We start from the raw sequence: 25,444 nt of genomic DNA, 5'->3' as shown, positions 1-25,444 counted from the left end.
TCAAATCTGATGTGCTCCCAAAATAAGCCATGGTCATTTTGGGATAAATTTAGTTTATACATATGTAGTTTATATAAACACTGGACAAAGCATTAAAATATTTTGGCTTATAGGAATTTAGGTATTTATATGATTTGAATATTATTTACCAAGTAATAGATTCATTTACAGCAATATTACTTAGATTAATAGATTAGGCCACCTGGTTTAGGGCAAGAAAAGAAAAAGTTTTTTGCCAGTATAATGATACCCAGCAGAAAATCAGTATTTTTCATACAGATAGCAACATGATAAAAGTTAACATAAGCTATTTTGATAAAACACAGACTTTGCTTTTTACATGGATTATCTAGAAAATTTTTTTTAATATCTTTTCATTAGAACAGGCTAAGAGTCCAAGAAACATTGTCATTTTAGACTCATTAAATTTTTCTTGATATTGATCATAATTTCCATTTTTACAAACCCTTAGCAATTATTAGCTCAAGTTTTGTCCTACATTTTTCCATTTTTTAACAGTTATTCATTTCATCTTAGGACAAAACTATTCTCTTTTTCCTATTAATAAAAATACATCTTTCATATTTTTCATACTTAAGTCATTATTTTAAACAAATATTTTACCACATATAATTACCATCAAACTTAAATTTGTAAGAATAATGTTAAATACTTAAAATACTTTAGTTAATACATATTTGAAATATCAATATATAGTTTTTAACAAGAATTTTCAGTTTTAAAGTTCTGAAAATTTATTTCTTTTTCAAATGTGACTAGGAGCTAAACTCATGGCCAGTTTCCAAATTGCTGTTTGTCAAGGATCTCAGTTAACAAAAGGAGATGGGGCTATCATTCCTATTCCTTGTCACAAGATTTTATTTGTAGCATTATTATAAATTTTAGTAGAATAATTATTTAGATTAAACCAGGGTAACTTAACAGAACACTTTGAGTCAGAATTACAATCCTGAATTGCACACCCCTTAGTGGACCAATCTGTTACAATTTCATAGGAACCATTAATGAGTACTGACTTTTGTTTGGCATGGCATTGTTCCTATTGAATATTTTCTGACTCAGGTGTATATGAATTTTTATATAAAGGCAGCTCATTAACAACAATCTCAGAAATTAATTTTTAATCTTGCTCTGCTAAAGAAGCAATCTTTTAAATCCATCATAATAATAGAACCATTTTTTGGAATTATAGAAACAGGAATATCTTCCCCATTTTGTTATGCTCACTGCAAAGCCTTCATATCCAATTTCCATTGTTTAAGATTTAAAACATTACAGCTTTGTGGCTGAAACCAGTAACAATGCTTCTGTGCTAAAGAAAAGAGCTCTATTGACTCTGAAGTCTTCATTGAAACCCCTATAGTTTCTAACAATGTTTTTAACCCACAAGCATACTCCTCCAGCTTCCACTGTGATTACCCGTTACCCTCATGCTACAAGGAAAATGCTTATTACCAATGAGTCCTCTTCTATTGTCTAGAAAAACGTTCCTCTAATGGAGACTTTTCCTTGGTTCCTCAATATTTTTTGGAGTCTTCTTCTTCTTTGTGCCCCACGTTGGGTGCCAGATGTTGCTTGCACAGGACTGGAGCACAAAGGATACTAAGGAACAATGAGAAAGAAGGATGGGATTGGGGGTCTGAAAATTAGTGACAACTGACAACAGACAATGTTATTCTTAACCAGATCCTGCTTATATACTGCAGGGTGACAAAAGGCAGGCATGCATTTCCTGAAGGAACAGAGTGCTTATCTTTCAGTGCTCTCTTTCTTCATACTTTACATAACAAATTGGGATAAACATTCTCTTCCTCCCAAACTGTTCTACATAAAGCAGATAACAATCTCCACAGTTTACTGCTACCACCACTCTGAGGCCACTTGCTCCCAATAAGTTCCACAGGTCTTCCATTAATCCTTGCTCCTACACAGTGGGTCAAGGAAGAAATTACAGGAGAAATCAGTAAATATCTTGAGGCAAATGAAAGGGAAACACAACATATCAAAACTTAAGGGATGCAGGAAATGCAGTGCTAAGAGGGAAATTTATTGTCCTAAATGCCTACATCAAAAAAGAAGAAAGGGCAAAAATCGAGGAATTAACTGTCCACTTGGAAGAAGTAGACAAGAACAGCAAACTAACCCCAAAGCAAGCAAAAGGAAAGAAATAATGAAGATTAAAGCAAAAATAAATGAAATTGAGAACATGAAAACAATTGAGAAAATCAATAAAACCAGAAGCTGGTTTTATGAGAAAATCAATAAGATTGATGGACCCTTAGCAAGACTGAGAAAAAGAAGAATAGAGAGGATGAAAATAAATAAGATCAGAAATGGAAGAGAAGACACAAGCACTGACCCCTCAGAAATAAAGGAATAATGACAGGATACTATGAACAACTTTATGCTAATAAATATACAATGTAGATGAAATGGACAAATTCCTAGAAAGGCATGAACAACCAACTTTGACTCAAGAAGAAATAGATGACCTCAATAAACCAATCACAAGTAAAGACATTTAATCAGTCATTAAGAAGCCCCCCAGAAAGAAAAGTCCAGGACCAGATGGCTTCACATGTGAATTCTACAAAATATTCCAGAAAGAATTGCTATCAATCCTGCTCAAACTCTTCAAAAGCATTGAAGAGGAGGGAAAGCTACTTAACTCATTCTACAAAGCCAACATCACCCTCATACCAAAGCTAGACAAAGATATTACACAAAAAGAACACCACAGATCAATCTCTCTAATGAATATAGATGCAAAAATCCTCAACAAAATTCTAGAAAATCAAATACAGCAACATAAATAAAAGAATTATACATCATGACCAAGTAGGATTCATCCCAGGTATGCAAGGATAGTTCAAAATAAGAAAATCAGTTAATGTAATACACCATATCAACAAATCAAAGCAGAAAAACCACACGATCATTTAAATTGATGCAGAAAAAACATTTGAGAAAATTCAACATCCTTTCCTGTTGAAAGTACTTCAAAGGGTATGAATAGAAGGGAACTTCCTTAAAATGATAAAGGGATTATATGAAAAACCCACAGCTACATATCATCCTCAATGGGAAAAAACTGAAAACTATCCCCCTAAGAACAGGAGCAAGACAAGGATGTCCACTATCATCACTTTTATTCAACATTGTGTTGGAAGTTATAGCCAGAGCAATTAGACAAGCAAAAGAAATGCAAGGCATCAAAATTGGAAAGGAAGAAGTAAAACTCTCACTGTTTGCAGATTATATGTTACTATATGTTAAAAACCCTGAAAAATCCACAGCAAAACTACTAGAGTTAATAAATGAGTACAGCAATGTGGCAGGTTACAGAATCAACACTCAAAAATATGTAGTGTTTCTATACAATAGCAATGAGCAATCTGAGGGGGAAATCAAGAAAAAAATTCCATTTACAATTGCAACCAAATGAATAAAACATGTAGGAATAAACTAAAGATACAAAAGACCTATACAAAGGGAACACAAGAAACTGTTCAAAGAAATCATGGAAGACCTAAATAAATGGAATAGCATACCACATTCAAGGATTCAAAGACTAAATATAGTTAAAACATCAACTCTACCTAAATTGATTTATAAATTCAATGCAATACAAATTGAAGTTCCAAAAGCTTACTTTGCAGAAATAGAAAAATCAATAAGCAAATTTATCTGGAAGTGCAGGGTGCCCCAAATAGCTAAAAATATCTTAAGAAAGAAAAGTTAAGTTGGAGGTCTCACACTACCTGACTTTAAGGTGTATTATGAAGCTACAGTGGTCAAAACAGCATGGTACTGGCATAAAAATCGATATACTGACCAATGGACTTGAGTAGAAGTTTCAGATATAGACCCTTTCATCTACAGATCTTTGATAAGCCAGATAAGCCAGCTCACCTGGGACAGAACAGTCTCTTCAATTAATGGTGCTTGGAGAACTGGCCATCCACATGCAAAAGAATGAAAGAGGATCCTTACCTCACACCTTATACAAAAATTAACTGAATATAGATCAAAGACCTAAACATTGGAGTTAGGACCATAAACCTTTTGAAGAAAATGTAGGGAAATATCTTCTAAAACTTGTAATAGGAGGCAGTTCCCTAGATCTTACACTGAAAGCATGAGAATTAGAGAAATAGATAAATGGGTACTCCTCAAAATTAAACACTTTTGTGCATCAAAGAAATTTGTTAAGAAAGTAAAAAAGGCAACCTACACAATGGAGATCATATTTGGAAATGACATGTCAGATAAGGGTCTAGTATTCAGAATATATAAAGAGATTGTTCAATTGAACAAAAAAGGACAAACAACCAAATAAAAAAATGGGCAAAAGACATGAACAGACATTTCTCAGAAGATGAAATACAAATGGCTAAAAGGCACATGAAAAGACGTTCAAGTTCACTGGATATTTGGGAAATGAAAAGAAAAAACACAATGAGCTATCATCTCACACCCACTAGAATGGCCATTATCAAAATGCAGAAAATGACAAGTGCTGGAGAGGACGTGGAGAAAGAGGCACACTTACCCACTGTTAGTGGGATTGTAAAATGGTACAACCAATGTGGAAGGCAGTTTGGTGGATACTCAGGAAGCTAAGTATAGAATTGCCATATGATACAGCAATAACATTGCTATTCAGAGGACATGAGGACAAGTACACAAGCTTACATTTGCATACCAATGTTTATAGCAGCATCATTTACAATTGCTAAGAGATGGAAACAGCCCAAATGTCCATCAACAGAAGACTGGTTAAACAAGCTGTGGTATACACATTCAATGGAATATTATGCAGTTGTAAGACAGAACAAAGTCATGACAAATGTAACCATGTGGATGGACCTTGAGGATGTTACACTGAGTGAGATTAGCCAGAAGCAAAAGGATAAATACTGTATGGTCTCATTGATATAAACTAATATTAAGGAGTGAACTTGGAGAATTTCAGTTAAGAACAGAGGTTATCAGGAGATATAAACAGGGTAGAGATTGGGTAATGGAAGCTGAGGGGATACAGATTGTGCAACAGAACTGATCATAAAATTCAGAAATACTACCTGCTTTTTCACAATAATGTAAGTATACTGAATGAAGATGAATGTGAGAATGTATAGGGAAGAGGGTTGGGAGCAGATATGAAACCTAAAGGAAAGATATACAATAAAGACTGGGATGGTTTAATCTAGGAGTGTGTAGAGTGTATAATGATAGTAACTAAATGTAGAAATTAAAAAATGCTTTTGCAAGAGGAAGAAAAAAGCAATGTTAATATTGCAGGGTGTTGAAAATATATGGTTGTTTATATTTTAAAACTTCACCTTCTGTGTCAGACTGAAGTAAAAATTTTTCTTTGGAACAAAATTTATATTTTGATTAGTGCATTTCCTAATTTAACTTATATGGGCAGTTTAATCGAACACCCTAAGTACATGGAACCTTGAATTGGGCATGAAATTTTGTAGGTTTTTCCAGGTTAGTGTGATGCCCAGATAAATCCCAGAGTGATCTGAACAGTGAATAAAAAAGTATTTGTATAGTCCCTGTATTAGTTAGGGTTCTCTAGAGAAACAGAACCAACAGGGAACACTTGCAAATATAAAATTTATGAAAGTGTCTCACATGACCGTACGAACGCAGAGTCCAAAATCCGTAGGGCAGGCTGCGAAGCCAATGACTCCAATGGATGGCCTGGATGAACTCCACAGGAGAGGCTCACCAGCCAAAGCAGGAATGCAACCTGTCTCCTCTGAGTCCTCCTTAAAAGGCTTCCCATGATTGGATTTAGCATCACTAATTGCAGAAGACACTCCCCTTTGGCTGATTACAAATGGAATCAGTTGTGGATGTAGCTGACGTGATCATGACCTAATCCTATGAAATGTCCTCATTGCAACAGACAGGCCAGCACTTGCCCAATCAGATGAACAGGTACCACAACTTGGCCAAGTTGACACCTGTCCCTAACCATGACAGTCCACCCCTTGTCAACTTGGCACATATATATAGATATATCACCTTAGACCATACTTAATTTCCAAATGAAAACAAATAAGCACACATTTTTTCTTTTACCTGACAATACTCAACTGTCCTGCATATAACTGGAAACACATTAAATCTCTCCAGAACAGCGTGCAAATCCTTGGGCAACATTCATTCTTAAACTTGATATCTTACAACTTAAATAGTATAACATGAACAAAACAGCATTACAGTCCTCGTTTCTGTAACTGATCCCGTGGTCGATGTTCATATTTATCACTACCTTCTTCCACTACCCATTCCATGTTCCCTTTCCCCTCAGCAAGTACTTCGGCTGGCCGTGGTTCTTTGCCTGGTGGGGTGACCCAAACCTTCATTCCTGAAGTCTCAGAGCCACTAGTGGTCCTGCCTGGATTGTGTTGTTGCAGTTTTCCATTGATTTCAATCACAGGGCATGGTAGTACTAATAGACGCCCCAGGGGATCTCCTATATTCCAAGAAAACTCTACTTTACCTCCATTATGTAGTTGCAGTCCTACTTCCTTCTGATAGTCAGGGTCAATTACCCCAGACAATAATGTAATCCCCTTCTTGGTGTGTTGATCCAGAGGCATAAGTAGCCCAAAGTGGCCAGGTGGCAATCTTAACTTCCAGTTCAGTGGTATCACTGTTGTTTCTCCTGGAGAAAGCACACCCCGTTTTGGAACTAAAACCTGTAGACCAGCAGAACTCAGGGTAGCAGGGACAGGAAGCAAAAATTTTCCTAGTGGATCACTAGGAGTAATAGTGAGTGGCACCACACCCATTTCCACCCCTTGGTTCCTGGACCCATGGATCCTGGCTATGGGAGAAACAGCACCATACAGCGGACGCTGATTCAGAGCATACACAGCTTCTTGGAGAACATTACCCCAGCCTTTCAAGTTTTTGCCACCTAGTTGGCACCGTAATTGAGTTTTCAAAAGGCCATTCCACCGTTCTATCAATCCAGCAGCTTCTGGATGATGGGGAACATGGTAAGACCAGAGAATTCCATGAGCATGTGCCCATTCTCGCACTTCATTTGCTGTGAAGTGTGTTCCTTGATCCGAAGCAATGCTATGTGGAATACCATGACGATGGATAAGGCATTCTGTAAGCCCACGGATAGTAGTTTTGGCAGAAGTATTGCGTGCAGGGAAAGCAAACCCATATCCAGAGTATGTGTCTATTCCAGTTAGAACAAATCGCTGCCCCTTCCATGAAGGGAGTGGTCCAATATAATCAACCTGCCACCATGTAGCTGGCTGGTCACCTCGGGGAATGGTGCCATATCGGGGGCTGAGTGTGGGTCTCTGCTGCTGGCAGATTGGGCACTCAGCAGTGGCTGTAGCCAGGTCAGCCTTGGTGAGTGGAAGTCCATGTTGCTGAGCCCATGCATAACCTCCATCCCTACCACCATGACCACTTTGTTCATGAGCCCATTGGGCAATAACAGGAGTTGCTGGGGAAAGAGGCTGACTGGTAACCATAGAACGGGTCATCTTATCCACTTGATTATTAAAATCTTCCTCTGCTGAAGTCACCCTCTGGTGTGCATTCACATGGGACACAAATATCTTCATGTTTTTAGCCCACTCAGAAAGGTCTATCCACATACTTCTTCCCCAGACCTCTTTGTCACCAATTTTCCAATTATGGTCTTTTCAAGTCCCTGACCATCCAGCCAAACCATTAGCAACAGCCCATGAGTCAGTATACAAATGCACCTCTGGCCAGTTTTCCTTCCAAGAAAAATGAACAACCAGGTGCACTGCTCGAAGTTCTGCCCACTGGGAGGATTTGCCCTCACCACTGTCCTTCAAGGACACCCCAGAAAGGGGTTGTAATGCTGCAGCTGTCCACTTTCGGGTGGTACCTGCATATCATGCTGAACCATCTGTAAACCAGGCCCGAGTTTTCTCTTCCTCAGTCAATTCACTGTAAGGAACTCCCCAAGAGGCCATAGCTCTGGTCTGGGAAAGAGAAGGTAATGTGGCAGCAGGAGTGGAAACCATGGGCATTTGTGCCACTTCTTCATGTAACTTACTTGTGCCTTCAGGACCTGCTCTGGCTCTATCTCGTATATACCATTTCCACTTTACAATAGAGTGCTGCTGTGCACGCCCAACTTTATGGCTTGGTGGGTCAGACAACACCCAACTCATGATAGGCAACTCAGGTCTCATGGTAACTTGGTGGCCCATGGTTAAGCGTTCAGTCTCTACTAAGGCCCAGTAGCAGGCCAAAAGCTGTTTCTCAAAAGGAGAGTAGTTATCTGCAGCAGATGGTAAGGCTTTGCTCCAAAATCCTAAGGGTCTGCGTTGTGATTCTCCTATAGGGGCCTGCCAAAGGCTCCAGACAGCATCTCTATTTGCCACTGACACTTCCAGCACCATTGGATCTGCTGGATCATATGGCCCAAGTGGCAGAGCAGCTTGCACAGGAGCCTGGACCTGTCGCAGAGCCTCCTCTTGTTCAGGTCCCCACTCAAAATTAGCAGCTTTTCTGGTCACTCGATAAATGGGCCGGAGTAGCACACCCAAATGAGGAATATGTTGTCACCAAAATCCAAAAAGACCCACTAGGCGTTGTGCCTCTTTTTTGGTTGTGGGAGGGGCCAGATGCAGCAATTTATCCTTCACCTTAGAAGGGATATCTCGACATGCCCCACACCACTGGACACCTAGAAATTTTACTGAGGTGGAAGGCCCCTGTATTTTTGTTGGATTTATCTCCCATCCTCTGACACGCAAATGCCTTACCAGTAAATCTAGAGTAGTTGCTACTTCTTGCTCACTAGGTCCAATCAACATGATATCATCAATATAATGGACCAGTGTGATGTCTTGTGGGAGGGAGAAACGATCAAGGTCTCTGCAAACAAGATTATGACATAGGGCTGGAGAGTTGATATACCCCTGAGGTAGGACAGTGAAAGTATATTGCTGACCTTGCCAGCTGAAAGCAAACTGTTTCTGGTGGTCCTTACTAATAGCTATTGAGAAAAAAGCATTTGCCAGATCAATAGCTGCATACCAGGTACCAGGGGATGTATTGATTTGCTCAAGCAATGATACTACATCTGGAACAGCAGCTGCAATTGGAGTTACCACCTGGTTGAGTTTATGATCATCCACTGTCATTCTCCAAGACCCATCTGTTTTCTGCACAGGCCAAATAGGAGAGTTGAATGGGGATGTGGTGGGAATCACCACCCCTGCATCTTTCAAGTCCTTAAGAGTGGCAGTAATCTCTGCAATCCCTCCAGGAATACGGTATTGCTTTTGATTTACTATTTTGCTTGGTAGGGGCAGTTCTAGTGGCTTCCACTTGGCCTTTCCCACCATAATAGCCCTCACTGCACGAGTTAGAGAACCAACGTGGGGATTCTGCCAGTTGCTCAGTATGTCTATGCCAATTATACATTCCGGAACTGGGGAAATAACTACAGGATGGGTCCGGGGGCCCACTGGACCCACTGTGAGACGGACCTGAGCTAAAACTCCATTGATCACCTGGCCTCCATAAGCCCCCACTCTGACTGGTGGTCCAGAGTGATGTTTTGGGTCCCCTGGAATTAATGTCACTTCTGAACCAGTGTCTAATAATCCCCGAAATATCTGATCATTTCCTTTTCCCCAGTGCACAGTTACCCTGGTAAAAGGCCATCGGACTCCTTGGGGAAGACTTAGAGGAAGGTTAACAGTATAAATTTGTGGCAGTGTAACAGGTTTCTTCCCCATAGGGACCTGGCCTCCCCTTCATTCAAGGGGCTCAGGGTCTGTAAACTGTTTCAAGTCTGGAAATTGGTTAAGGGGCCGTGACTCTGTGTTTTTGCAATTCAGGTTAGACTTGTGTTCCCTTGACCTAGAACTCTTTTGTTTATACAGCTCCAACAAGAATTTAGTAGGCTGCCCTTCTATTGTATTTCTAGGCACCCCATGATTTACTAGCCAATGCCACAAATCTCTGCATGTCATATAATTTTGATGCCTCCTTTGAGTTTGTTGTCTATTATAGTACCCACGTCTACCCTGTCTTTGGTGATTAAGTGCTGCCACCTGGCTTCTGCCAACTAGGGATCCTGTCATCCCCATTGTGTTTAAGGATTCCAGCTCAGTGACAGCAGTTCCTACAGTAATATCTGACCTACAGAGAAGTGCAACCACAGAGCTCTTGAGGGATGATGGTGCTAGTCTCACAAATTTATTTCTCACTGTTCTGGTAAAAGGTGCATCCTCTGGACATTCCTGGGGTGTAAGAGCAGGCTTTGCATGATAAATCCACTCTAACATCCCAATCTCTCTAAGCCTCTGGATCCCCTCATCTACATTACACCAGGGCAGTTCTGGCATTTCAACCTCAGGTAATGTTGGCCACCTTTTGATCCATGTTTCAACCAACCACCCAAACAAGCTGTTAACACCTTTTCTAACTGCTCTAGCTATAACATTGAATGCAGAATCTCTGCTTAGTGGGCCCATATCAATAAATTCAGCCTGATCCAGCCTTATATTCCTCCCACCATTATCCCACACTCTTAAAATCCATTGCCACACATATTCCCCTGATTTCTGTCTATATAAATTGGAAAACTCACACAGTTCTTTTGGAGTATAACGTACCTCCTCATGTGTGATACTTTGTACCTCACCTTTAGGGGCCTGTTGGGACTTTAGTCTAGTTATAGGTCTAGAAGAAATGAGGGGTGGTGGGGGTAGGTCATGAAAAGAATTAGAAATATCTTCCAAGCCATTTGCTTCAGGGCTTTCATTTGCAGTTTCATCTGGTGAAACAGGATTAATAACTCTAGGGCTAATCCCTTCAGGAGGAGGTTGGGTGGCCAATTCCTCAAGGCAGGCTGGAGGTGGGGCGGCTATGTCCTCAGGGCAGACTATTACAGGGTTATCTAAAGAAGGCTCAGCATGGTCTAGGGTTTCAACCTCACCCCCAACATCATTATCAATCCATATGTCACCATCCCATTATTCAGGGTCCCACTCCTTTCCAATCAATGCCCTCACTTTAACGGCAGACACCATGCAAGAGTGAGATTTCAGTTTACGTTGTAAAGTTGCTACTCTAACAATAAGATTCTGAGTCTGATTTTCAGAGATCTCAAGTCTACGGCTACAGGAAATAAAATTTTCCTTCAGGATACTCATAGAAACCTCTACATCTTTCAGACAGCACTTAAGCTTCTTGTTTGAAGCCTTAAGCCCATCCTTTTCACCCTTTAATGTAGACAGTGTATCTAACAACAACCAACCAACATCTCTATAACTCTTATTCCTACAAAACTCTGTAAAGATGTCAAAAACATTATCCCCCAGAGTCTGGCTTCGTACAAGTGAAGCATTAGGAGAATCGAATGATGATATTTTGACTATCTGCTTTGCCAACTCAGTCCATGGATTGGGAGTGTCATTCTGATTACAAGAATCAGAGTCCTTAGTGTCTCTGAGCCCAGTCAGAGTAGAAAATCATTCATAAAAACCCATTTTTAAGATTCTGTTCCTTAAGAACCACTCCCGGTACCAAGATGTATTAGTTAGGGTTCTCTAGAGAAACAGAACCAACAGGGAACACTTGCAAATATAAAATTTATGAAAGTGTCTCACGTGACCGTAGGAACGCAAAGTCCAAAATCCACAGGGCAGGCTGCGAAGCCGATGACTCCAATGGATGGCCTGGACGAACTCCACAGGAGAGGCTCACCAGCCAAAGCAGGAATGCAACCTGTCTCCTCTGAGTCCTCCTTAAAAGGCTTCCCATGATTGGATTTAGCATCACTAATTGCAGAAGACACTCCCCTTTGGCTGATTACAAATGGAATCAGCTGTGGATGTAGCTGACGTGATCATGACCTAATCCTATGAAATGTCCTCATTGCAACAGACAGGCCAGCACTTGCCCAATCAGATGAACAGGTACCACAACTTGGCCAAGTTGACACCTGTCCCTAATCATGACAGTCCCCTTGGGGGAATGGGGAGAAATGGGGAAAATTCAACTTCTCATGAGAATAAAATGTCAGTGGCTGAGAGATTTCATATAGAATCGAGAGGTTATCCTGGAGGTTATTCTTATGCCTTATATAAATATCCCCTTTTTAGTTTAAGGTGTATTAGAAAGGCTATAGTAAAGTGCCTGAAATTGTAGAGCTGTGTTCTGGCAGCTATGTTTCTTTAAGATGGTTGTATAATGAAATAGTTTTTATGAAGTATATAACCATAGCTTTTACAATGTGGTTGTGAAAACCATGTGTCTGATACTCCTTTAATACAGGTTATGGACAGAGGTGAAAAAAATGGATAAAAAACTAAATGTGTATTAGGGGGGATAAAGGGTAAGACAAATTGGGTAGATTAAAATACTAGCAGTCAACGAGAGGGAGTGGTAAGGGGTATGGGGTATATGAGCTTTTTCTTTTTTTCCTGTTATTTCTTTTTTCTGGAGTGATGCAAATGCTCTAGAAATGACCATGGTTGTGGTAGTCAGATTCAGTTTTCAACTTGACCAGGTGAAGGTGCAGATCTATTGCTGTGGACATGAGCCAATGGTATGTGAACCTCATTTGTTGCTGATTACATCTGCAGTCAGCTAGGAGGCATACCTGCTGCAATGAATGATGCTTGACTTAATTGGCTGGCGCTTAAATGAGAGAGTACAATGTAGCACAGCCAAAGCAGCTCAGCATACCTCATCTCAGCACTCGCAACTCAGCCCAGGCCTTCGGAGATGCAGAAAGAAATCACACTGGGGAAAGTTGTTGGAACCCAGAGGCCTGGAGAGAAGGCCAGCAGAGATCACCCTGTGCCTTCCCACATAAGTAAGAACCTCAGTCAAAAGTTAGTTACTTTTCCTCTGAAGGGCTAACAAAATAAATTCCCTTTTATTGAAAGCCAGTCCATCTCTGGTGAGTTGCATTCCAGCAGCTAGCAAACTAGAAAAATGATGATGAATACACAACTATGTAATGATATTTTGAGCCACTGATTGTACTCCTTCTATAGGCTGTACATATGTGAAGATCTGTCAATAAAAATATCAAAACAAATGTTCATTTCTTTTCAAATCAAAATGAAAATTTGCTTCTCTGAAATCAAAATTAAAAAGCAAAATGTATACCACTCTACATCAATTTCTAAAGAGAGAATATATGCAGGGAGTGTCTCAGAGAATTGATACAGAAAGGGACAACACATACTGATATGAAGAGAAAAATAGGGTAATTGGGAGAAAGGAGTAAAGATCAGAAGAGAGCTACTTTTTACTCTATACATTTTTTATATTGTTAAAAATTTTAACACCACATCATTAAAAGTTTTAAATATCAGATATAAGGCTGACTTAGCTTTCATGAGACGTCTTCCTGTAGGAACCTAGGGAGGAACAGATTACTCTCAGGACCAGAAGTATTCTGGGGATTATCCATTCTATTTGCTTAGTATTTCCCTTCTGGCTCAGAGTTAGGTGCTGGTATGTATCCTAGAGATCTGGGGACTGAAGATCACTTAATCTAGTTCCCTTGTTTCAGAAATAAAGAAAATAAGATGCCACTTCAGCAAAATTGGAGATTCAATTACATAGATGGAGCTAGATGCAAATTTCTCACTCTTTGTCAATCCTCTCTCTATCCAGAAAGATTATCCTGATGTTGTAGAAGGAGGTGGAAACTATTGGGAATGCACATGGGGCACATGAGCATAGGAACATTAAGGAAATGAACATGGCCCAGAGATGTTTTGAGATGCTTACAAAGCAGAACACACCTGGGGTTAATATTGAGGCCCCCTGGGCCACAGCCCTACACACCACCTGTATGCTCGCTTTGATCCACTTCTCATTGAAACTGTTGGACAGGACCAAGACCACATGCTGTATCTGGTAGTGAAGAGCAATGATGGCTAGGATGCATTTGTACTTTTTTGCCACATCACAAAGAACCAGATTATCCAAGAGAAAAGGTAAGTTTTGGTTCACCCTGGAAGGAAGGCAGCAAAGTTGAATATCTGCCACACAGTATTCATTTCGCTAGGAGGCTCCTACCAAGCAAGGTGATCTTTCCAAGATCAGTGTTTCTCAAAATGTGGTCTCTAGGCCAGCAGCACTATACCACTTGGGAACTTCTTAGAAATGCAAATTCTAGAACTTCATTCCAGATCTATGAAATCAGAGCCTCGCATATGGGTTCCAACAATCAGCATTTATCAAGCCCGCAGATTATTTGTTAGTATGCTTGAGATTGTGAGGAACAGTTCCAGACTCTTAAATTTTTCTTTCCTACTTCCCCATGGCTTTGTGTCTTCTCTTGGTAGAGCTCTCAAAGAAGGACAGGAAACTGTTTGGGAAGAAAGAAAGGGAATACTTGGGTAATTTTATTTTAACATTTCTAACATATTGTTGAAAAATTTCCTGGCTCAAAATGAGAACTATTCACTGTCATCATTAAGAAATGTGTAATATTTCAATAGAAGATTGAAAAATGTATTCAGATGGTAATTTAATTCTATCTGCATATACCTGGGAGTTACTTAATATGACTCTGAAGTTAGAAATAAAATAACTGAAGCATACAGGAGATGTTACTTAAATTTTCAAAATTATAGCTTGAGATTACTCCTTTAGTCTTGTATTTTGGATGGATTTTGATTTTAATGAAGCAGTGTATTAGTAACTAAATGATAACCAGACATATACAATGTACAAGAATTAGGCTGGGTTATGGGATATAAATGAGGAGTATTTCTGTGTTATATACCTACCATTTAAACAGACAGTTGAGAGTTATATCCAGGAAGTATAGTTTGGTAAGATAAAAAATGTACGATTTCTAATGGGGCTTTACGTAAGTACCCTATTGTTGTTATTACCAAATTTTATATCATTGGTATCCCAGAGCACTGTAGGCTATAAATCAATATCTTTTGACTTGTAAGAACTCCAACAGTTTTTCCTAATGGAGATAAGGGTAATATTCTACCTGTGGAATGACAAGAGAAAATGTGTTAGATTATTGAAAGAGGGTGAATAAAACCCTGCAGAGTTATACAGGACAGAAAATATCAATGAGAACTAATGTGTTGAACTAAGGTAAATATTCCATCTCTGCCCACTGGAAAGGCCAAAACCATAGTGTTCCAAGGAAGTGCCTCATCAGACAATCTTCATTCTAAATACGTTTGCCTTCTACAAAGAAAAATGACTGATCCTTGATATTACATGGGAAAGAATCATTTGAGGTTTGGATATCAAATTGTGGCAGAAAGGAAGAAATCACATATGAGGGCATGTGCAAAAGACAAGCAAACATTTTGTGAGCACCCTATGTGCCACATTTGGGTGGGCATAATCATCAGATGGAATATTGATTACTATATTTCTTATCATATTGTATCAATAGAAATCCATGAGTATATAGAATAAGAGAATGTAAGAGGTAGAGTATTTAAAAAGTCATCAACATTGAATCTGATTATTATAATACTCCTCAGTATATTCATAATTAAGGAAAATAAATAAGTATGCATCTCATCTCATAATTACAATTGTAGTTTGTCCTCAGCAAATGAAAGAACTTTGCAGTTGTAGAAGACAGTCAGTTAAGAAGTGTACAAGGAGTGATTAAAGTAGACAATTATTAGCTCAAACTCCAGTGAGATAATTTCAGGCAAGAGTTTTAGAATGATATCAACCATTAGGTTAAGCATCACAGGAGATCCTGAATTTTCCCTGTTACCAAATTACCACCCATCATAATTCTTTGCAATTGTAAAGGGTAAAACATATGGTATAGAGTAGATCTAGCTCCCAATAGATAAACAAGACATGAAATTTAGCCTCAATAGCAGACAACTGATAATGATGGCAAAAGTGGGGCAAAATGGTGGCACAATGAGTTGTGGAACTTCCAGAGAAGCTAGTAAATAGCCAAGAACCATATGGAGCAACTGCTGGGGGGACAACAGTGACTGGACACACATCTACATCTACAGTCTGGAATGGGAGGAACAGCTGAAATACCACTCAGAACTCTAAGTCTCCCAACCTGTGGAGGCCAGCATCCCTCCGCCAGTGGGGGAAAGCAAATAAACCTTAGTAGTAGCAAGGAGTTGGCTAAATCAAGCCCCAATTGAGGTATTAATTCATAAATTCTGACTGCTGAAAATAGGCCCTGAGCACAGATAACCCAGAGGTAAGCAATAAAGGAACTAGCAGTTTTGACCCTGGGAAAGAGGAGACAGGACTGATGCAAAAAACAAATAAGAGGGTTTTTGAGTTGGAGAGCACATAATACTGTAAAAGGGATGGTCCTCAAGAAAAGGGGCACATAGAGCTTGGAAATGCATAGAGCTATGAACCAAATCCAGCTCTTGTTTGGCAAACCCAGAGAGCTGGGTCCAGTTCTGAAAGGCTTTTTTTTTCAACTTCTTAACAGCTCATGACATAGAACTGTGAGCACACTCAGGCTCCAGCACTGCCCCAGGAAAGGCAGAATTAAGGCAAGTCTGAGAGACAAAGTAAGTAGTAAAGTGGACTATTCTCAAAAGGGTGTATCTTCCTCCAAGAAAAGGGGTCAGGGCCCAGCTCAAGTGAAGGTCTTCATTCAGGGAATTCAGGCCCCAGAGATTAGAAAACTAGCAATCAAAGCCCACCCACTACCTCAGCTTTGGTCTCAACCACACCTCTGGTAGGGAAAAGCTGCTGAAATTAAGGCCACCACAATACTTTATGCAGATAGGAAGCTGAAGGCTGACAAGTGCCACATGCTGGGCAGGATAGGAAGAGCAGAGTCTAGAGGCTAGACTGATATAGGAAAGTTTGACAACCTGGAAAGGAAATTTGATACTGATTACTCTCTACTCCTGAGACATGGGCCTATCTGATCTGTGAAAATCTGACTGGATTGCTTATATCTGAGGAGACCCTTCTTAAAAAAAATGCTCCCTATAGGCAATGTAAGAAACACAAAAACAAGAACTAAAAAACTGTATCAGTTAAATGGAACTTTTGCTAAAGGTCTAGAATAAGTTAAACTGGATAACAAAGAACAGATAGAGAACAAAGACATGCAAGAAGAAAACAGTATGTAAAAGAGTGAAAAAACCTCCAGAGTAAACTAATTAAGGAAATCAAATGCCTAGAGCACCAACAAAAAATAACCGGTCATACCAGGAAAATCAGAGATATGGCCCAAGGGAATAAACCAGCACTTTAAATGAGATACAGGAATTGATACAACTAATTCTAGATGTTCAAACAGACATGCAAAATCTCATCAAAAATCAAATCAGACTAGGGATGCAACCAGATGTGGGTACACCCATGTGGTGACTGCAGAAGCTGCCAGTTGAGCTGGGCCTGAAGCTTCTTCACAAAATGATTTATGGCATTTGTGGCTGCGCTTACCCACTCTACCAGGATAATCACAGTGTTTGGGATTCAACAGAATGAATTCATGTTCTGGAAGATATTACCAAATTTTTCGAGGCTATATTTGGTAAAAATTTATCTAATAAATAGATATCTCAGCAGTTGAATTAGTTGAATTCATTTCATCAAGAAACTATCATGAAATGTGTGAAAAGTAGGAAAGATGTAACGAAGTAGGCTCTTCTAGAAGTAGTTGATATTTGCTGTACACAGCTGCAGGATTTTGATTGGCAGTTAAAACTTGCACTTTTTAGTGACAAGATTTGTACATTATAAAAGCTGCTTTAAACCATCTTCTAGACATAATAGAAAATGGTGAATTCAAATTGTATTCTGTTGTAATGAGTAAAGAAGAGCTACAGAATCTAATAAATTCCTTGGAAGCACTAGTAAAGTGGTCCTGCAGTTGAAATAACTGGAAATGATGAATACCAGCATGATCAGATTTCACTGCTACGATGATATGCAGTGAATACTGTGTGTTCAGAAAATGTGCGATGTATTTTGCCAAGCTGAGAAAGCAGCAGTGATGAGACGATGAAGATAAAAATTTATCAATTTCCATAAAGAACAGTAAATTACATGGTGGACAGGAAGTGCATTTAAAAATGAAAGATGAACATGCTCTAGAAGCAGTTTACACTTTCATAGTGACAGTTTTGCCTTATTTATTAAACATTTGAAAAATATCTGTAAAGGCACAATTTATTGAAAGCAAAAAATGTCTTTATTGAAATCAAAAGAAAGTCTTTACTGAAAGCAAAAACAATCTCAAAGCTGTCTTTCAAACATGATGGGGGAGGTGAAAATATTTTCAGAAAAATAGTCACTGTGGGAATTTATGACTAACATACTGGCTCTGCAAGAAATACTAAAGAAATACAGGCATATAGGAAAAGGAAAATGAGAGAGGTCTGGAGAAGGGTGTAGAAATGTAGGCTATCAGTAAGGTAAAAAGAACAAAATTAAATGTGACATATAAAACCTAGAAGACATAATTGTAGAAGAAAGTACATCTTTACAGTAATAACATTAAATGTTAATGGATTAAATTTCCCCAATCAAAAGACATTAGACTGGCAGAAATTTAAAATAGGGCCTATCAGTATGCTGTCTATAGAAGGCTCACTTTAAAACCAAGGACAAGAATAGGTTGGAAGTGAAAGGTTGGGAAAATATATTTCATACAAACAACAATCAGAAAAGAGCAGGGGTAGCTATACTAATCTGACAAATTAGACCACAAATGTAAAAACATCAAAAGAGTTAACCAAGGACACAATGTAATAATAAAATGAACAATTCAAGAAGAAGACATAGCAGCCATAAGAATTTATGCACCATACCAGAGTGTTTGGAAATACTGAGACAAACACTGAAAACACTGAAGGGAGAAGCAGACACCTCTACCATCTTAATCAGTGATTACAATTCCATGCTCTCATCCATGGATAGAACATTTATTTAAACAGAGTATCAATAAGGAACCAGAGATTTTGAATAATGCAATAAATCACTAGACTTAACAGACATTCACAGAACATTAAACCCCACAACAGCAGGATATACATTTTTCTCAAGTGCCTATGGATCATTCTCAAGGATAGACCACATGCTGGGTCACAAAGTAAGTCTCAATAAATTTTAAAAGATTGAAATTATACAAAACACTTTCTCAGATCATAATGAAATGAAGTTAGAAATCTTTGGCAGGCTGAGAGCCAGAAAATTCACAAATATCTGGAGGCTAAACAACACACTCTTAAACAAGGAGTAGGTCAAGGAAGAATTTACAAGAGATATCAGTTAACATTTCAAGGCAAATGAAAATGAAAACAGAACATAGCAAAATTTATGGGATGCAGAAAATGTGATGTGAAGAGGGAAATTTATTGTCTGAAGTTCTAGATTCAAAAAAGAAGAAGGAGCAAAAATGGATAAATTAACTGTTGAACTGGAAGGACTAGGGAAAGAAGAGCAAACTAAGTCCAAGGCAAACAAATGAAAGGAAGAACAAAGAATTGAGCAGAAATAAATGAAATTGAGAATATGAAAACAATAGAAGAAATCAACAAAACAAAAAGTTGTTTCTTTGAGAAAATCAATAAAATTGATTTAATATTAGGTATGATAACAGAGAGAGAGAGAGAGAGAGAGAGAGAGAGAGAGAGAGAGAGAGAGAGAGAGAGAAAACACAAATATATAAAATCAGGAATGGAAGAGGGGACACAACCCCTGACCACAAAGGAAAAAAGGGTGTAATGAGAGGATACTATGAGCAAATATATGCTAATAAATTAGACAACAATAAATGAAAGAGACAACTTCCTGAAAAGGTATGAACAACCAACAGTGGCTTTAGAAGAAATAGATAAACTCAACACACCAATCAGAAGTAAAGAGATTGAATCAGTCATCAAAAAGCTCACATAAAAAGAGTTCAGGACCAGAGGGCTTCACATGTGGATTCCACTAAGCATTCAACATAGAATTCATATCATCCTGCTCAAACTTCTCAAAAAAATTGAAAAAGAAGGAAAGCTACCTAACTCATTCTATGAAGCCAAACTCACCCTAATACCAAATCCAGACAAAGACACTACAAGAAAAGAAAATTGCAGGCCAAGCACTTTAATGAATATAGATACAAAAATCTTCAGCAAAATACTTGCAAATAAAATTCAGTTGCACCTTCAAGAATTATACACCATGATCAAGTGGGATTTATTCCAAGTAAAAGTCTGGTTCAACATAAGAAAATCAATTAATCTAATACACCATATAAATAAATCAAAGTGGAAAACACATGTTCAGCTCGATTGATGTAGATCATCTTGATTGACAGAATACATCCTTTCTCGATGAAAACATTTCAAAGGATAGGACTAGAAGGTAACTTCCTCAATATGATTAAGTGAATATATGAAAATCCAACAGCCAACATCATCCTCAATGGGGAAAGACTGAATGCTTCCCCTCTAAGATCTGGGACAAGGTAATGATACCTACTATTCCCACTCCTATTCAACACTGTGCTGGAATTTCTAGCCAGAGCTATTAGACAAGAAAAAGAAATAAAATCCATCCAAATCGGAAAGTAAGAAGTAAAATTCCCACTGTTTGCAGATGATGTGATACTATATTTTGAAAATCCTGAAAAATCTACAACAAAGCTGCTAGAATTAATAAATGAGTACAGAAAAGTAGTAGGGTACAAGATTAATACCCCCAAAATCAGTAGTGTTCAATACACTAGTGATGAGCAATTTGAGGAGGCAATCAAGAAAAAAAGAATTCCATTTATAATAGAAACCAAAAGAATCAAATATTTAGGCAAAAAATAAGGATACAAAAGACCAATACACAGAACACTGGAAGAAATTGCTAAAAGAAATCATGGAACACCTAATTAAATGGAAGAACATACCATCTTTATAGATTGAAATACTAAATAAAGTTAAGATGTCAATTCCACCCAAATTGATTTACAGATTCAATGTAATACCAATTAAAATCCCAACAACTTACTTTGTAGAAATAGAAAAACCAATAACGAAATTTATTTGGAATGGCAAGGTGCCCTAAATAGCCAAAAATATATTGAGAAAGAAAAATTAAGTGGGAGATCTCACACTACCTGACTTCAAAGTATATTACAAAGCTACAATGCTCAAAACAGCATGCTACTGGCATAAAGATAGATACACTGACCAATGGAATTGAATTGAGTGTTCAGAAATAGTCCCTCTCATCTATGGACAATTGATCTTTGGCAGAGCAGTCTGTTCAATAAATGGTGTTTGGAGAACTGGGTATACATATGAAAAACAATGAAAGAGGATCCACATTTCACACTTTATGCCATAATTAACTCAAAATGCACCAAAGACCTAAATATTAGAGCTAAGACCATAAAATTTTAGAATAAATGTAGGGAAATATCTTATAAATCTTATGATAGGAAGTGGTTTCCTAGTTCTTACACCCAAAGCACAAGCAATAAAAACGAATAGATAAATGAGATCTCCTCAAAATTATACACTTTTGTGCATCAAGGAAATTTGTCAGGAAGGTAAAAAAGCAGCATATGCAATGGGAGGAAAAGTTTGGAAACCCCAAATCAATAAAGGTTTAATATCCAAGATATATAAAGAGATTCTACAACTCAACAACAAAAACAGAAACAATCCACTTTAGAAATGAGCAAAAGACATGAACATTTTCAGAAGAGGAAATATAAATGGTTAAAAGGCACATGAAAAGATACTCAACTTCACTAGCTGTTAGGGAAATGCAAATAAAAACCACAATGACATATCATCTCACAATCACTAGAATGGTGATTTTCAAAAAAAGAGAAAACAGTAAGTGCTGGAAAGGATGTGAAGAAAGAGGCATACTTATCCACTGATGGTGGGAATGTAAAATGGTGTGAGCACTTTGGAAGATAATTTGGTGGTTCCTCAAGAAGGTAAGTATAGAATTGCCATATGATCTAGCAATCTTATTACTAGGTATATATTCAGAGGAACTGAAAGCAAGGACACAAATGAACATTTGCACAACAATGTTTATAGTAGCATTATTTATGATTGCCAAGAGATGTAAACAGTCCAAATATCAATCAATGGACAGTGGCTAAATAAGTTGTGGTATATATATATGATGGAATATTATGCAGCTGTTAAGACAGAATAAAGTTATGAAGCATGCAACAATGTGGATGAACCTTGAAGATATTATGCTGTGTGAAATTAGTCTGGAACAAAAGGACAAATAATGTATATTCTCACTAATATGAACTAACATTAATAAGTAAACTTTGAGTGTTAAAGTGAGAAGGACATACACATATGACACTAGAAGGAAAGATAGAGGATAAAGACTGAGACAGTGTAACTCAGGAATGTCTAGAGTGGACAATAATCGTGATTACCTGTAAAATATAAAAATGTTTTTGTATAAGGCAGAGCTAATGAATGTCGGCATTGTAAAGTGTTGGAAATGGGATGGTATACAGGAAAAAATACAATAAATACAACCTAGGATCTATAGTCATCAGTAACATTGTAATATGCTTCCACTGAATGTAACAAAGGCATTATACCAAAACTAAATGTCAGCAGGCAGGGAACATGGGGGAGAGGTGTGGATTCACTGGGGAAGAAAAGGAAATTCTTCATATAGATTATTGTGGTGAAGGCATGCCTATTTACTTAGGCTAGATTGTATGATGTATGAATACACCTGTTTAAAAATAAACAGAGGAACAGGTCCTGGAGAAAATGTGGACACAGAGATATACGTGTTCACTGTCTGTAGGGAAATTGAGAGGTGCAGCCCCTTCGAGGGCAGGGTGGTGGTTCCACAGAAGACAAGGTGTAGTTTGCCCAATACATACCTGGAGGAGCTGAGTGTAGGGATGTGAATGGATGTTTGCACACTGGTTTTTATGGCAGTAGTGTTCAAGATTCACAATGGATGGAGTTGGCCTATGGGTTCAACAAATAAGGAATGGAGTGAGTAACTATGGTGTATACATACAATGGAATACTGAGCATCTGTAAGAAGGGATGAAGCTGTGAGGCCTGTGACTAGGTGAATGTACTTTAAGGACTCTATTTTGAATGAAATGTCAGAAACAAAAAGATAAATATTATCATGCCTCCCTCATATGGACTAACTATAATATAAAAACTCAATGAGTTGAAGTCAAAGCATAGGTTATCAAATTAGGGTTTATTGTAAAGGGTCCTAGATTGTAAGTCACATATATTCAGGAGCTGCAATTATTGTTTCTAAAAACTCAGAGATACTGAGCTATTTGTGTTCAACTTGTTCATTATGAGAAACTTCATGCATTTATATGACACCTGAGGATCAGAGATAGAGTACTGAAGCTCTGAAAAGCTGCATTACCCCATATAGCAATAGGTTTTAAAAAAGTTTAAAAAGGAGTCAGACTTTGCCTAGAGATATGAATGAAGTTGATCTGAATAGGACTAAGGTAGATCAGAAAACAGGGCAAAGGATTATATCATCCATATTTTAATACCTCAGCTTCTGTGTGAGACCAAAGGGAGAGGTATTTATTTGGTGCAAAATTTATATTTTGGGTAGCACATTACCTAGTTTGGCTTATATGGTCAATTTGTTTGAACACCATAAGCACGTGGAATCTTGAATAGGGCAAGATATATTCTTGGTTTGTCTAGTTTAGTGTGATGCCCTGATATATTCCAGAGTAATTTGGGGAGAGAACAAAACAGTATTTGCAAAGTCTCCTTGGGGGACTTAGGAGAAAGGAGGAAATATTGAACTTCCCCATCTTGGGAATTCCTGATATTCTTGCAAGCAGTGGGGGCAGCCAATGTAATAGACTGTGCCCTCAATATTAGGGTTCAACCCTATGAAAGTTATTTCCTCAAAGGAGAAGGTAAAGCTATTTATAATTATGGCTAAGAGTCAACCTCAGGAAACCTCTTTTGTTTCTCAGTTGTGGCCAGTCTCTCTAAGCCAACTTGTCAGGTGAATGCACTGCCCTCTCCACTATAAGGGACATGACTCACAGGGGCATAGGTCTCCCTGACAACGTGGGATTGGAGTCAAGTTGACAAGCATCAGAAGGCAACTGCCTATAAGTAGAGTATTAGACAAAATCTGCCAGTATATCATGGGATGAAAAGGGTTGACTCATATTTTAGATGTTGAAAGAGCCTAAAGTAATGTAGAAAAGCATGAAGTTAGCTGCAATGGACTTGGTTAAAAGGAAGTACTAGTAAATGATTTATTTTTTATTAAATGGGGAAATATGAATATGAACTGGTAAGCACATGATATTAAGGAATCATTGTGATTATCTTAGATATAATCACAAAACTGTGAGTGTTGTGGGAGAATATCTTCATTTTTATGAGATGGAATATGAGGTGTGTGGCATGTCATGTCTACAACTTAATTTGAAAGGGGAGAATCAACATGACATAGGGGAAAAATGCATGTTAGCATGTTAGCTGCATCATATTTTAAATTTTACTTTTTTTTGAAAAATTTGAAGAAATTAAGGAGAGAATTCATGCATGACTTACAATATATTTTTCTGTTTTTATTTGAATCCATGGATGTATATCATTCTATAATGAGAAGACGTTCTTCATTTTATAATTACATTGTCCAGTGTAGGACCATTACCACTTAGAGCCCAAGTTCTTAAAAGGTAGGTTCAAAGAAAGAACCAGTTTCAGATCAGATATTTTAAACAGTTAATTTAACTGTAGAAACAAAAGAGGAGAACCAGACTGGGATTTAGTCACAAGGTCTGTCCTTGCTACTTGTGCATAGTTCCTTAGAGTTGATTTCCTCCACCTTTATCCCTGCTTTAGGCTGATTATGTAGTCCTGCAAACCAAGATTATTTAATCATGTCATGTTAATTTCTGCCAAATGTGTGCTTCCTTTGTGAAAAACCATAATGAATGACTAAGGATTCAAATCCCAACACAATATCTAATACCTATTTGATCTTATTCTCACTCTTTCTTGTTCATAATCACTCTTCCATGTTTACTGGACTCCTTACTATATGGAACTCATTCCAAATCACTTTCACCTACCCAATTCCTGGCCATGCTTTAAAGTTCAGATAAATGCAGACTTTCCTCCTAAAGGTGTAGTTGACTCTTCCAGCCCTCCTTAATGTCTTTTCACTTCCTCTTCTTTCATAACTTATTGCTATGGTCTTTGCATCATTAATCTAAGACTACCAAGCTGAGATGCAATAAGGGTTCTAACCCTGCCTTCCTAGACAGATGATGTAGTCTCCTGAATATTCTGGTCTATAAATGTAAGATGGTAGGAGTGGCAGAAATATACACGTTTATTTCTGTGTTAGAAGCAGAGAAAGTAGGAGTGAAGAACAGAAAAGGGAAAGGCCCTCTTGGGCTAAGTTGGTTGCTCAC

The 25,444-nt window shown here is 38.1% G+C and overlaps 2 pseudogenes; one reads left to right on the top strand and one right to left on the bottom strand.

The window, feature by feature from the left end:
• Nucleotides 1–13,665: 13,665 nt before the first annotated feature.
• Nucleotides 13,666–25,444, bottom strand: part of LOC143690460 (aldo-keto reductase family 1 member C1-like) — a 32,783-nt pseudogene continuing 21,004 nt past the window's right edge.
• Nucleotides 17,356–17,902, top strand: LOC143689704 (COMM domain-containing protein 8 pseudogene; annotated as a pseudogene).

This window comes from Tamandua tetradactyla, chromosome 7, assembly GCF_023851605.1.
Source record: "Tamandua tetradactyla isolate mTamTet1 chromosome 7, mTamTet1.pri, whole genome shotgun sequence".
Classification (NCBI taxonomy): Eukaryota; Metazoa; Chordata; class Mammalia; order Pilosa; family Myrmecophagidae; genus Tamandua; species Tamandua tetradactyla.
The sequence above is the reverse complement of the archived record's forward strand: the minus strand, read 5'-3'. Positions and strand labels throughout refer to the sequence as shown.